Raw genomic sequence first — 15,679 nt, 5'->3', positions numbered from 1 at the left:
TAGTTAATAGATCGGTATTCCATAATTAATAGACAGCACCAAGAAAATTATGGCTGTCCTTCGCGTAGCGAAACTGTTACAATTCTCAGGGATTTCTAGCCATGTATGGTTTTCTTTTCCACCGTAAATACCGCATTCTTCGAGTCGAAGGGATTGAAAGACACGAATTGCGACATTAATGAAATCGAACGGTTGGTCACAAGGTCGATTACTCTTGGCCAATTATTTCTTCACGGATCGATTCTTTCCCCCAGTGTAATTGTACGAACAGAGACCGCAGTAACTGGCAAGTTGTTTGTCCGACAGCCGTATAATTACTTGAAAATATTCTTGTCATACCGTACCCTTACATGTAAATGTAGCGGGGACTCGTGCGCCTGTTAATTTGTATGTCGAACATGTCAGCGCGTCCGAGAACAGAAACGAGTTTCTTGTTTGCAAAGATTATTGTCTTGAAATATTTCTATCAACCTCCCTTTTCCTGGAAACTCTTGGCACGCCTGGCGAAATAGCAGGAATGCAACCTAAACAGCACTTGATGTTGGACGGTTGCATTTTGTTGAGTAATTCATGGCGATTTTTATTAATAAACTAACACTTATGAAGTAGATCCCTTGTAATAGGAGATCAAATCGAAGAACTGTAACTCTGGTTGAACAAAATAAGTGAAGAATGTTATTATAAATTAATTGTTTTTTTAAATCATTCAACTGAATGTAACTATGGAACAAAGTTTAAATAATTGAAGTTAATTTTCATTAATAAACTAACGCTTCTGAAATAGGTCAGATGAAATATTAAATTAATTTTTTTTTTAACAAATTGAGATCAGACTTCAACTGAATGCAACTACGGAACAGAGTTTAAATAATATACTATAATGTTAAAATAAATACCGAATGTTAATTTCCTCGAAAATGGCGCACCCGACGGAAAAATTGCTGTTCCATATTTTTTCCCGGTTTAACAATGCAATTTGTGCATTCGACGTCTGAGAATACGCTGCATTTCCTGATTCACCTTAATAGGACGCGCGACGATCGGGATTAAAAAATAATTTTCGTATCGAGGTAATGGTACAGTATACTCACTATTTACTCGAGGCTACGTTATCAAATGGAAATGCAAATTACTTGTAATGAGAATTCTTGAAAGGGGTAGTGCAATCATTAGCGTTCTGTGTCATTAATATTAGCTTGTGATGCGTACTAGTACTTCCGTGTTCTGATTGCATAAATAGTTCACTTCATTACATTTATTGATTATCGCGATCCCGTCTGAATATATTGAATTCGCTGCGACAGAATACTATTTGTCATAATTATACGTAGAATGGATTAGTCTAATTTCGACTGTGACAAATGATTTTGATTGATCTCCTCGTCTTTGTTTTTGCATATCTTTCAGGCCATCTCGCTGGTCACGTGATGTGACAGTGTGTATGTACAGGGTGATTCTGGAAACTGGGACAAGTTACTCTTTTTTAAATATATATTTTCTAAATATATTATTTTTTAAATATATTTTTTAAATACTTCCTAACTTTCTGTAACTTTATTTTTTATTTGGATGCACCGATGCACCCGCCAGATGCAATTCCACTTTATTCTTCAATGCAACCCAATTTTTTTTGTTAACCCAAGTTCATCGAAATGTCAATATGTACTTCACGAGATATTTGACATTTTTTTCTTGTCAGAGTAAACACGGCATCAGTTCCTACAATTATTAGTTGTAATTACTATTTAACCAAATAATTAGCATTTTACTTACATTAGCAGTGTTTACTGAAATTTTCTGCATGCTATAATCAACAAAATTGTATACCAGTTTTCAAAAAATGGGTTTTCTTCCTACCGTAGTAGTAGAATACAATCGTTGCAATTCTTCATTATAATTTCTTATTTAAAAAAATGACATACCATACGAGCACGTGTTAATTAACATTCTGCATTGAAACTATAGTTCTCGAGGAGAGCGCTCCATTGGAAATTGCTATCGATTCTTTCATAAGCAACGAGATACCATGCAGTAGCATTCAATTATCCACGAAGAGAAAATTTATGAGTCCAAAGACTACCGGGCACTGATATTAAGAACTTCGTTAACTGAATAGCTTCTGCGTCACGATTCATGATTTATGGAATATTCTACGCATTCTAAGAAACAAGTAGTCAGTTACAGGTATGCAATCGAATAGGGAATATCTACTACCTACCAAAGGATAAACACGTTTTCCACTATGTTCGATTATTTGCTAACCTATTCGATGCAGCGTTAGAACGTAGAGATACGATCTGGTATGGTATGATTTACACGGCTCTTCGATTTATTGTTTCCTTATTCGACTTATCTGAATTATTCATTTCGATGCGTGCCTGCACGATTTGTTCCGCATCGACAACGTCAAAAAATTCCTCCAGATATTTCAATTTTAGTACACTATTACTGTAAAAACTGTCTGATGCCTCAATCAGCCAGCCAGACAATTGTAGAAACTCAGTGTTGTGCAACAGAACAGCCATTTTTCTCTGCGTTTAACAACAAACAGAGACAAATAAAATTGACATAACAATACACTTGTACTGTACACTTTTTAAAAACGAATAACATCTTCCAAATTGGACCGAATGGCTTTTTTGAGACGTTAGAAAGAATAGTTTATTTTTTCTTAAATTGTGAATTAAATTTTTTTCTTATTTTTTCTTAAATTGCGAGGGGAAAAAGTAAAGGTCACGATTTTTAAATTTATTATCTGTGCTTGTGCAATATAAAAATTGTTTTCTTCAATTACGAGACGCAGGAACCATGTACAAATTTTTTTATACCTCTAACAATTTCAATAACTCGAAAATAACATATCGACCTTATTAAATCGTCATAATATTTTTTCTGTTTTAATCCACATCCACCCATTATCGTCATAAATGCATCCAATCCGCAGCTTAATTACGACACAACACAGTGAAAGAAAGATTTGTCGAATTAAGAAGAAAATGGTCAAGCACGTATTCGTGTCAAGCACATGCTCATGTAAATGTATTTTTGAAAAATTGACGATTTAATCCAGCTAGCAGTATGCGCCTGCTTAAGGAATACTGTGGGTCGCATAACAGATGACATCTGGTGAAACCGTCTATTCGAAAAGACGACATACCGATTTTTTTAGTCAGCCTAACACCGGACAAGCCATCGACTCATACGTGAAATATCATAAAGCGGTTACGGTACAATATCAACGATGGCCACTTAAAAGACCAGCTACAAATCACCATGCCCACGCCTCCCACGAAATGCATTAACTTACTCAATCATGGAAACGTTTTGACACTAAGTCACATTCAGGGTGCCTCGTGTTCTCGCGTAGGCGTAATACTTTCACTCCGGAATTTCAAATGTCAAGGAATCCTCATATAAGACGTATCCCCGCGTAATTAATTTCTCCCGCTGTTCGTTTTCATCGAGAGTAGTGCCAAGAGGCAGAACACAAAAGAGGAAGAAGAAAAAGGAAGGATTAATGTCTCTCGTTCGATGAAAGAACCCGCAATACGAATTTCGCCCGACGTCATGTAACCGAGTTGTATTCTCTGAATGGAAAATATGCTGAAAGCTGATCATTCCCACTGATTTTCTTGCACTTTCACATGCAGTCACTTCGCTGTGTTTTTTTCTTCTTCTTTTTTATCTCCTCGAACCCGTTGTGTTCGTTGCACAACGGATCGGAGCGTATTTCCCACACGACGAATTCGACTCGAGTGGATGGGAAATCCGACGATTCGGATCTCGCCGTGGAAACTCGGGCCGGGTCAATTAAGACGGATCCTTCGCGGTTGAATAATCATGGGACCGGAGCAGAATTCGCTCAACTTGGCCTAAAAAATTTATTTTTGAATTTGGAAAAATATCATTCGTTTATATGCAGCAGGAATCAGTATTTTCTCGATCATATTCTTAAGGTACGAAGAGATTCATCTGAGTTCTTTAATATTTATTGTAAAAATGTAATTTTCATTGTTCCTAGAATATATTTATCCATTTTAATGTGGTCATTAATTTCTGGCACACCAATGCGATTTTCTCGATCATATTCTTAAGTTACGAAGAAATTCACGAAGATCCACGAAGAGTTCTTTAATATTTATTATAAAGATATAAGTTTCATTGCTCCTGTAATATATTCATTCATTTGGTCATTAATCTCTGGCACGTCAATGCGACTTCAAAAAGAAACTAAAGAGAGAAAAAGAATCTATACAAAATAAAATTCCATTGTTGTTGAAACCTAACCCAATTCATCAAGCCTTGTCACGATCTTTTGTACGATCATTCCTGAGGAACGTACGAGGATTAACTAAGACTCTCCTCCGTCATTGTTCAAACTTTCGCGCCCACAGCTAACAGGATGCTGGGAAATAAAAAGAATGATAATGTAAACGACCGGGGTCTCCATTTTCCTCGGCGATTCTTTCAGAACAAATGGCTCGCGTTCGCCAAGACACGGAACAGTAAAGACGGTAACAGTCCAATGAATAAAACAATATGATAAACATCGAGAGTTCGATCGTTCGTCACAATCGACCGAATTCGTTCTAGATTCCGTTCGAGAGCGTTTCCTACGTAAATACTTATTTTACAATGAGTCTCGAGTCTGTTCCAGTGAAACGCACCGGGTAAGAAACTTACGGTCTTTTCTTCCGATCAGGATTCTGATTTCCATCCGAGACGCTACGGATCTTTCCGAGCAGATATTATTACGGCGACGATAAAATTAGTTTCACAGCCTTGCGAATGACCGAGTATCGTTTACGGTATCCAAAGGATAGGGTACGTGGTTTTTTCCCAATAAAACGTTTGACGGTTCGGAATAAAGCAGCCTGCAAATAAAGATAACTGGACGAGGCACGAGCCAGGCTCTAAACTGTAGAATCTAGACCTAGACAGTAACAACCGTTTCTAATCCGTGGCATGATTGCGAGCTGCCATTAAATATCGATGAGCAAGTTTCGAACAATCGTAGTTTCATGCTCTGTTTTCAGTCACGGGGTGCAATTATCATGTACAGTCTAAATCGATGGCACACACATTGAACCAGGTGAACTATTTTATAAGTGGACCTCGACTTCAGTTTTTCTGCCAAGGATCAGTTTAACACTTGAACTACCGGACGAGTCAAAATCATTTGCTCTTGATTTGTTTTCTCGGACATTTATTAGCGGACTTCTACATTCAAGTACATATTTAAACAAAATTGGCAGGAAATCTAAATGAATGCAATTTTGTCATTATTAGACTCCGGATTTTATGCATTTATGTGCATATTGAAACAGTGAAGATATTAAAAGACTTTAATAGTATTAATATATTATTTTCACCACGTTAAAATTATTAACGAAGAATATAAATTGATGTTTAGCTCCTGCGTCTTGCAATTGATGCACAAACTTTTTACAATGTATGCCAATTGCGTTTATTGCTCAATAAAGTGGTCATACAACTTTAACGAGTTTCATCTGGAATCCATTATTTAGAATGCTCTTTCACACTATACATATAATTGTTTTTTTCGAATTATTTTCTCGCATGTTGAAAATGTTAAAAATGTTAGTGATGCTATAGTTATGCTCCTCAGTGTAAATGCTGTGTAATGAAATTTAATTTATGTTCTTCAACATATTCACTGTTTTTAATTTGATCTACAAACAAATTTTAGTACATGTATATGTATTAGTCATTAATAAGCACACCGTCGATAAATATTAGTTCTAATCTGCAGCTTCCACTTTCTACTTCCGATAAGTCGACTGTCGGAGATACGAGAATTTAATTTTAATTCTTCCAACATATTCACTGTTTTTAAGTTGATCTACAGTGGTCTACAGAGACTACACTCAAACAAATTTTAGTACATGTACATGTATTAGTTATTAATAAGCACAGCATCAATAAATATTAGTCCTAATCTGCAGCATCTACTTTCTAGTTCCGATAAGTCGACTGCCGGTGATACGAGGGTTATATATTTACGATCCATGAAAGTTCAATTTTACATAAACAGTCACAGTCTATTTATCACTTTAACTACATCCTGTCCCCCGCATTCCTCATTGAATGGAAAGCGCCATCGGAGAAAACTATTAGAGTATGTAGTATCGAGAAGATGCAACTTTTTGAGCGAAGATGAGGGTGCGGTCTAGAATGAGGCAGGTCGAGTACGTGATAGGCTTTAACTGCTCGATATGAAAATCAACGCCCACGCGTAATTACACACGGTGCTATTGGAATCCTCAATGATTGGTTCATTCCTACATAAATACCAGGTGGAACTACCTGTAGCGTACCTACATAAGTGTACTACTACCGAAGTGTTAGATTACTTAATGGTAGTAGCTGGTTCTGTGATTGCACGATTAAACCGTACTCACCTACAAATCGTATCAGCTTTTTATCCGACCTGTGGCACGTTTACGAAATCCATTACACAATGCTTTCGCGAAATACCACCCACGATTACGGAAGATCGGAATATCAAACCGGAGAGGTGTTTTGATGAGAACGGCGAGGAGGAACGCTACCTGTACAATGTACAAATGTGCACTCATTTAGATAACATCATATATGAAATATAATATCAAAAAGACAATGATATTCAATCCTACTGCACTCCTAAATGGAGTCAATCAAGAAGTCAATATTGGGCAACCCTGTATGAAACTGAAAATTAAAAAGACACCACTGTCTAAAACTTGACGAGACTCAAAATCAAAAAGGCAGTATTGTTTAATCCTACAAAACACAAAAGTCAATATTGGGAAATCCTGTATGAAATTCAAAATTATAAAGACACTATTGTGTAAAACATAAATCACATACATAAATCAAACTTATGGATATCGAATTTTTTGGCAACAGAACCACACAATTCCTTCAACGCAATTTTGACGGTCTTAAATTCCCTTTGGGCGTCACACCATCTACGTCCTGTTGCCAAACCTGTAAAGTCGAGATGAGATAGTAAATCTTCGTTATTGTATATCACGTATATCATCTTGACAAAGGTTTTACTACATTAGCCATCATATAGCTAGTACTATCATGTATCAACCATTATACAGTTAGTACTAAGCAGCTTGATTTCAACCCTTGTCATACGAGTTCTATTAGTACGTTCATGAAAGTTATATCGTATTGGTTCGATCATAAAATTTACATTTTATTAGTTGGCTCAAATTATCAAAGACAAAGGAATTTGAGTCGTGGCTCGGAAGAGGATCAACCGTCAAGGGAGAAACTGTTACCAGAAACGCGGAGTGTTTCGACAAAAATGATTTTGTCAGCAGGTTCTCGTGTTACCTAGCCAGTTGTAATATACGCCGGCATTATATCTTGGAGGTTTCATTCACGAGACAGGGACTGCGAAATGCATACTTTCATGTGCAAGAAAATGTATGTTGTATCTAGTTAACGGACACTGGCGCCAAGAGAAAATTTAGCTACAGGAACGTCATACCGTTTGAACATCTAAGTTAACGACGCGTCGCCGAGCAATCTGTCTGACCTCTCGTCTACGGCGAATTGAGTCCCGGACAGTTTGAGATAAGTACCGGACACGAGCCGTCCGTGAGTACTACTGTACGCGCCTCCGTCGATAGAAGCCGATGCATCGTCTTTTGATTTATTAGACCGCATTCTACCTCGAGCTTCTTCTGCCCCTATTTATATTCTCTTTACGACGAGCATTCATCTCCACTCGTCCGCCTATTGGTCCGCCTATTACTCTTCTATATGATATCGGAACTCGAAACAGCCATGTCAAAAGAAACGATACAAACTTCCGTGGAAATTGGTAAAACTCCTGCTAATTTAATGCGACCGCTTCCACGTTTTTCTTAACACAACTGTTCCGGGAAATAGTTGCTCGCGCGATGAAAATTCTATTTGCGAAACGCGATCTTTTATAGATAACCGAGATTTATTCAAATTTCATCGCCAGACCAGTTCGCGATACCATTTTCTCAGTGAAATAGTGCCATCAGGCTATTCTCTTATATTCCTGCTTATATCCTGGTTTCTCATTTTCAAAAATTTGAAGCCACTTTTTCCGAAATACTTGCCACAATGTCTCAAGTTCTGGTTGGCCAATCGACTCCAAATTTTGAGAGAATCTTCAGCCCAGATCCTGCTATCGCACGAACCAACATTTTTTTCAAATCTGTCAATTTCTTCTCATTTTTTTATTGACTTCCACAGGCCACCATTTCGTAAATAATCAAGATTTTTCGTTCATTTTGGTTCAGACCATAACTACATTCATAGTGAATAATAAACAACTTTGTTTTTGTGTTTCCGGTCAGATCCACCTTCCCCAAAACATCCTGCACAAGAAAAAATTAAAAAAATTCACGCATGTACTTCGTACATCAATGAATACGTGTACAGAACCCCAATGCAAATAGTTGTTTCGAAGTGTGCACAATAATTTGTTGAACGAAGGAAATAATATTGTTAAAATAAATGCTTTCAAACAGCGGTGCTTGGATAATCAAAGAAGGAATTTCGGCGTTCCCATACTCATTAACGAGATAAGAGTAATCCTTGTGGATATTGAACAAGGCTGCTTCTCGTGGCAAGAATCCACGAAAATGTTGAGAACTGCGGCACGGCACTTCGTGCAAGCTTGGAAGACGTTTTTTTCCTGTTGCCTGGAAGGGTCTCGGGTACAATTACGCCGCGAATCGAATGCTATGCCAGAATAATTATCGTTAAGCGATTCAACCTCGTGCTCTGCAACTTCGAGGGATTCCGTGACCTTCTCACAGACGGAGTCGAGCAATCGTTCGCGGATTTTTGAGCTCGCCGCGAGGAAGTTACAAGACTTAATCGTTTCGAGACTCAGGACCTAATTTCGTCGAACACGAAATGAAACTCGAGTTTATGTGTACCGCGTGGTTTCTAGCGGCTCGGATTATTGCAACAAGATGCTCGGCAATTACCGAACATTAGACTTTAGAATAGAGAAATCTTTGAACGCCAACACGCTGTAATTAGTGGAAATATCATGAGCATAACGATGGAATGCTATCATTAATATCGATTGACCTGTGGCCGAAAAAGGAACACTGGGAATTTCGAAAAATTGATTATTTTACTTGGTCAAAGGTCCCGTTAATAATTCCAGATCAGTAATTTCTAGCCGGTATAATTATTTAATTATGTTTAGACAGCGGATCTTTATGCAAAATAAACATTTTCATCCTGAATTGCAACAAACTGAAGTGAAATAGAATTTGTTTTCTTTCTTAATACATGTAACCCTAATTAGCACTCGAATGGCGATCAAAATATTGTTCAGATCATTGAATATATCGGTATCTAATTGTATATAAAATTTAAAAAATCATAGGGGGAATAGAAATAATAAATAATAAATATATTCTGAATCGAAAGAAATGTTTCATTTTCGAGTTGAAATAGCTTCGAGTGCAAAGGGTTAATATGTAGCTCGAAAAAATAATGTAATAATATTTGTAAATCCTTTCAATATTTTTACTGTTTTAAATGACACCCATTCATTTCTGTCATAAATGCATAAAATCCGCTGTCTAGTGAAGTTCAACAATTAATTATGTTCGACATAGCCCCAATGATTGCAATTTCTGACTAAACGTGTTCCGTTCTCACGTAATTGAAGACGCTCGCGACGTGGGCCTAATCACAAGCCCCGAATAGAGTGAGGACCGCGCAATCTAGACGGAAAAGCAGCGGTATACAAACAGCCCTAATTATGCAAATTGGATTCTTAAGCCAGATTTATAAGAAGATATCGCTGCCCCGGGGGCAACTTCGCATAGCTCGATCACGGTGGGGCACGTTTTAAACCCGTCCTCTGGTAAAACACGACTTCGGCGCTGCTAAATTAAAGTTGCGGTTACGGTAGCACAGCTGCCCTGCTCATACATATGAAAAAGTTTCGCGGTGAGCAAAAATTCAACGAACAATGTTGAACATCGGACGATGAGTCCAGCCTTGTAATCATTTAATACTTGAACTAATTTAACAAAATCGACTTGTTTCTTTTCATGTACCTATAAAATAATCTCGGTTTCTTACAATGTTTAAATGTCATACTAAGAAGCATCATTCATTTAGAACACTTTCATAATTGTGGACACATACAATTTAAATCTAAATTCAAATTGAACTTTCAATAATTATATTTAAATCTAAATTTTCAAATTCAACTCGGCAACCCAATTTAAATCGAAATTCCACTTTCAATCCTTACATTTATATCGAAATTCAAATTCAGCTATCGATGTACACAACGGAAAGCTCGGTAATTGACAAAATGTACCTAGAGGAAGGGAATAAATCGAACGGAGTGGATGAAGGACGGGAATGCTCGCGGTGGGTTCGTTTAATCGGCCCTTGCATCGCGGGGAGCACAATATCCCAGCGGCATCGATTCATCAGAGGTGTTCACGGAAATAACCGGCGCGGTGGGTATCATTAAGCGATACGAATTACGACAAATTCGAATATCACGTTGATGCATAACGCTCCATCATCGCACTGGTGCGGCGCGGCAGCGGGTCCGGTATGTATGAAGACATCGTCGCTCGCTGTCGTCATGCTCGTTTTCGTTGTTAGTCCGTGCTCGTCGACGTTCTGCCGTGTCTGGTGTTGTCGTCGAAGCCGCGAAAACTACCCGGTATTAGCGACGTGCCTTACTAATCTCTCGTTACACGTTCCCTAGCTACTGGAATCCTGATCGTGAACGTTCCCGGACGCAGAAAGGGAGAAGAGGATCCTAGCAGAGAGACGCCTGGTATCCCAGGTCAAGATAGACGCCACCGAAACGTGAGGGAAATACCGGTATGTAAAGAGAGAACTGTGACGAAACGCGAAGGTAAAAGTGAAGGTTCAACGGATTGGGTGCTCGTTGAATTATTCAATCGACTGCAGGGAAAGGATCAGGATATCTCATATTCTAGACTAGTAGAATCGTGAATCGAAACCGGAAGGGGAGGGGGCGACGAAGAATACTTTTGTCAGACGTGTGAAAGTGCCGTGGAAAATAGCCTTAACGATCAGTTAAGGTTGGAAGCCTGTTTTCCGTGGTCAAAAGTGGATTTCTCAACAAATTTTTGTATACATCAGTTGATATCAAATAAAGGAGGGATTCTTATCGATCGCAAATTGTTTAATTAGAATAATAATAATATTTTTCTCGGCGCATTGGTTCGATCAATTTCTACAAACGTTAAAATGCCCTACAACAACATAGCTATATTTAGTGTAGAAATTGATCGAACCATTGCGCCGAGAAAAAGTTGATATCAAAGCTTCGAAATCTAACCCTTTGCACTCGGACCTATTTTAACTCGAAAATGAAACATTTCTTTCGACCTAGAATAATTCCATTCTATATTTCTTTTGTTCTTTGTTTGAGTATGAAATTGACATAATACCTCATACAATACTTAAATATTTAGTAATTGATTAGACACCAACATTAATATTCTGACTAATGGTACCGCAATTTTTTAGTGGCGCCTGAGAGAGTCACCATTCGGTTAAAAAAATATAAATTTCTTTATAGAAAATGCAGGTCACCGCGATTCTTTAAATATAAATGAACCGACTACAAGTACCCTAGATTTCCGAAAGGGGTGACTCGTGGAAAGTGTGACAACCCCCACGTGGCAGCCCACATAACCGGGCACAGGTTAAACGGCGGAGCAAGGGTTGAAGGTAGTAAGAAGATCGGTAAAAATCAAACGTCCGAAAAAGAGTGAAAGTGGTGGAAGTTGTGTAGGTACGTTCTCTTGGCACCGCCAAGGCGGATGCTGCAGGGACGTGAGATTCTTGGCAACGGAACCGTTGCCTCCTAACTCGGTACCACCATAAGGATCGCGGTCGTCAGATGTTTATATTCGTGATAGTGCCTCTCTCTGTCCCCAAATAACCGGCCCGATGGCGACCGATTCTCGTGCCGGTACGACATATTGGTCGCCTCCAAATAGCGGCCGCCTTGGTCGTTGAGAGAAAGAAATATCGTCGCATGTCCGCCGCGTTTTGTACCTTCGCGAATATGCCCCGCCGTTACCGGCTATTTAATATTACCCCTTTCGCCTGCCAGACAAATAGACTCTGTGTCGCGGCCAACGAAGACGACCTCCGCGCGTTTACCGTAATCAACGGACTTTGAAAATTTTACGAGCGACTCTATCGCCGAGATTACTACGAAATTAAACTGCGAAACGTGCTACGTGGATACGATTGCTTACGGCGTGACTTTAACTACCGTTTCGGACGAGATCCGCAGCTACTTGTTACGTTATTGTCTGCCGACGTACTGACCGCGACGTTCGTGTCGGTGATAACCTCTTTGGATCGAGATCGATGCTGCAACGGAATAAATGGACGCGTCAAAGATATTATTAGAATTGTCACGCGACTGTCACCTACAGGGTGTATAAAAAGTAATGGTCATTCGGTCTAGCTGATGATCATGAAATTTAAAGGGACATTCGTCGCTAGGCCTGTACGACGTCATCGTCTCCCTGCCCATTCGGATCATAAATTTGAAGTTGCAAAATATGAATGAATACCTTATATCCATTGTTATAAGAATATTAATCCTGTGTATTATAAAATGTTACCGTACCTCACCGTTCCTCCAGCGGATTAGGCGATATACCTGTAAAGGACGTTATAGCAAGCAAAAAACGTATGCGAATCTTCAACCCCGACAGATCGACAACACGTGCGACGGACCCATCGAACTGACGAGCGGACTACCTTTATAAACACGTCATTGACGACCAAACACAATGCCAAAAGACACTACACTACAAAATGGCTATCAGGTATTCTTTCATGATTCATGATTCTATAAACAATTTTGCGGTAAGTTTTCTTTACAAATGTCCACCGATACAGAGGTGTAGATTCACTCCTACGACGCATGACCATTACTTTTTTTTTATACACCCTGTACATACAGCTGGCCCCAAAAATATTTCAAGCTGTGTCAAAGATAGACCTTTTTGATTATTGATTTGACGATTGGATCTTTGCCTTTACAACGACTGCTTACACCTTTATCAACGATTTATTTTTCGAAATCAACTAGCAAAGTTTAAGACAGTTTCTCATTCTAGAAAATAAGTAATAACAAAATTAGAAACTGCTAAAATCGTTCAGGTTTTACTGAATAATGTATAATTAAGAGAGTCACATGAACAGACTGCGGATCTTTATTTATTTATGGCTCATGGAAATTTTCAAATGCCAGAGTATTCCATAGAATTCAGTACGATTTTTAATTGTTTTGGAGCAACTAAGGCTGTTCCCATCAAAAGAAGGATTTTATTTCATTCCACTTTCTAAAAGTTTGTCTATAAAATTGGAAAATTGGAAATTGTATAAACGTCCGCAGTCTAATCATGATTTTTGTTCACCTTTTTGCAATTCTGGCTCACAGAGCATTTTCTTCATGTGGATTTTTCAGGGGGCGAGGGTATTTCGGTGTGAAAAATTTTCGGTGGACAACGAGCCTGTTTATCTCGGGAAATGCTTCACGTAGCTTTCGGCATCGTGATAAATCCTTCCACCGCGGTCAGATACGCGTCACGTGCTATAAATAGTCAAAGGTACGTTCACGCGGGGACGATCGGTTAAAACGTTCAAGACATCTTTGTATGGACTCACCGCGGCGCGAAGTAATAATTTCATTACTCGCCAACTAGCCCGGCCGAGGTGGTGAAGGTATTAACGGCAAACCTCGCATTCTAGACACTTTTGTCAAGCGCCGTTAAGTAAAATGCCAAGCGTACCTTATGCGCCGCCGTGCTCCACGCGCTGCAAAAATATTGATAAATCGACTGCCACGTTACTTACACGCGGGTGATACCGCATTCGATACAGAATCCGCGGAAAAAAGTCTGTCGGGCAAGATGTCAAATCAAATGAAGTCCATTAGCGGCGACGGAGAGTTAATTAATATTAATCACATCAAATTCAATTAGAGTTGTCGAGAAGTGTCGCGACGCGCTTCATTAATTCTCGGGTCAGTGACACTTATTAAACTGCGATTCAGATTAATCATTAGCATAAAAATATGTTTCTGAAAAAGCTATGTAATTTTATGGTTTTATTAAATGATGCTTATTAAATGTTCCTGTATTTTTGTGTACCGAATATTTATCTCATCAATCATTTCAAAGTGCACAAAAATGAAACACAACGTCACAGTAACAACTAAAAAGTTGAACATAAAACAGCTGTGTAATTTTATGGTTTCATTAAATCATGCTTATTAGTGTGATATTTAAAACATAGTAAGAAGTCCAGATTATTTTCCAGGTGCATCAAATGATGCTGCATTAACAATAACCTTTGTCTTCTGTATTTTTGTGAACCAAATATTTATTTCAATTATATAATATTTATCTCATCAATCATTTTAATTTGTACAAAAATGAAAAACTGTATTTTTGAGCCAAGTATTCAGCTTGTGACTGAAACAAACTCTTTGAATGAGAGAAATCGCATGTACACATATGTATAACAAGCAGTTCATTTATGGTTTTAATGATTCATTTTTAACAATATCGTAAAAATTGCATTGAATTAATTTAGTTTAAAATAATGTGATGTGAAATAAATGATAAACTGATTTTTAACATTTTGGCTTAGACCACTTTCATAATTGTGGGCACATATATGTATAAGGCCATAATTGATAGTGATATCGGTATGCGGCAGTTTCGTTGGCGACCATTTATCAGAGCGATATTATTCTTCGCGGTAATTCCGGAATATTCGAAATGGCAGACTAATTTCTCTTTTGGCACGGCGATATGTAATTAGGCTTGGCGCCGTAATTGGCGTAAATAATATCCATCGGTGGGTTGGCCAAGTGGGTACTCACGTTGCAAGCCATAAACACATTGTGCGGCAGAGACGACGCGTTTAGAACCGCGCCGCGAGGCCGTAAACTTAACATATCGTCAACGAGAAACAGGATTACGAACATCTTTCCCTTATCTTCTATCTGTTTCTTCTGTGCGCCGTTCCATGTGTCGTCGGGACACGTAATTAGAATGAAAGTACACAATGGACTTCTACTTCTGGTCGACGAGATCGTTATCCGAAATCTGTCGCGCGTCGCATCGGTTCGTGAAATTCTATTTCGTTCGGTTTTATGGAAAAAAAAAATAAATGAACGGACGCGAAACACGCTACGGAATGTAAAGTGCAACGCGACTGTTCCAAGAATTCGAGAAATTTCCGAGTACGAATCCTTTGGCCACCCTGCTACCCAACACGGAGTACTTTCGCATTAAAAATAGCGCCCGGAATCTTGGCGTCGTGGAAAGAAACTTTCGTTGCCTTATTTTCTACTCTTAGAGAAACACGCGTTAATTCTGCTGTCTCTATCTCGCGATATGAGAACACTTTTCTGAATGGCATACCGCTGATGATTACCGTTGCTAAACTAATTAATTGGTATTCACCCTTTGCACACGGAGCTATTTTAACTCGAAAATTGAATATTTCTTCCGAACTAAATTATTTCCATTGCCTATGATTTTCGAAATTTTGTGGACATGAAATTGATACCTCATACAATACTTAAATGTTTAGTAATCGATTAGATACCGATGTATTTAAT

Source organism: Lasioglossum baleicum, chromosome 5, assembly GCF_051020765.1.
Source record: "Lasioglossum baleicum chromosome 5, iyLasBale1, whole genome shotgun sequence".
Taxonomy (NCBI): domain Eukaryota; kingdom Metazoa; phylum Arthropoda; class Insecta; order Hymenoptera; family Halictidae; genus Lasioglossum; species Lasioglossum baleicum.
This window is presented reverse-complemented; position numbering follows the sequence as displayed.